At 53.5% G+C, this 551-nt stretch overlaps 1 protein-coding gene across 1 annotated transcript in view; it reads left to right on the top strand.

Annotated features, from left to right (window-relative positions):
- Positions 1-484: 484 nt before the first annotated feature.
- GRHL3 (grainyhead-like 3 (Drosophila)) overlaps positions 485-551 on the top strand; it is a 16858-nt gene continuing 16791 nt past the window's right edge. The window contains exon 1 of the mRNA XM_010189547.1: positions 485-551. This exon is cut by the window's right edge and continues 106 nt beyond it. The gene's annotated coding sequence lies outside the window, so the exon portion shown is untranslated.

Here is a 551-nt window from a genome sequence, read left to right on the forward strand (position 1 = left end):
GGGCCCAGAACTGGACGCAATATTCCAGATGCGGTCTCACAGGGTAGAGTAGAGGGGAAGGAGAACCTCTCTGCCCTACAACCACCCCTTCTCATCCACCCCAGGATGCCATTGGCATTCAAGTCACTGACCAACATCCCCCTGTGAGGGCACATGGTCTGGCTGGCTGGGACCGTGCGCTTGCTGAGGAAGGAGCAGTTGCAGATGATGTTGTGGTGCTTTGCGTGCCTGGGGCAGGAGGAGAGGAGCAGGGGTACATCTGCCTCTGCATGGCCCCACCAGAGACTCTGGCCTGATTCTGTACATACCTACAGGCAGAACTGGTAATCCCAAAGACTCTGGGAGTTAAGGACCAGATCATCCCTTCTCCATTCCAGCAACACCTCTGGGGAGCCCTTCATGTGCTCAGCTGGGTGGCATGGAAATTGCTCTGGGAAAACAGTGTTCTTCATTCCCTGTTTCCTCTGTCTGGCTCAGTTTTAGATCTGTGCGTCTGATGAAGAATGACACCATGAACTTCCAGAAATTTCCCTACACCAATGAAGATGAAG

The sequence above is a fragment of the Mesitornis unicolor genome, unplaced genomic scaffold (assembly GCF_000695765.1).
Source record: "Mesitornis unicolor isolate BGI_N332 unplaced genomic scaffold, ASM69576v1 scaffold5028, whole genome shotgun sequence".
Classification (NCBI taxonomy): Eukaryota; Metazoa; Chordata; class Aves; order Mesitornithiformes; family Mesitornithidae; genus Mesitornis; species Mesitornis unicolor.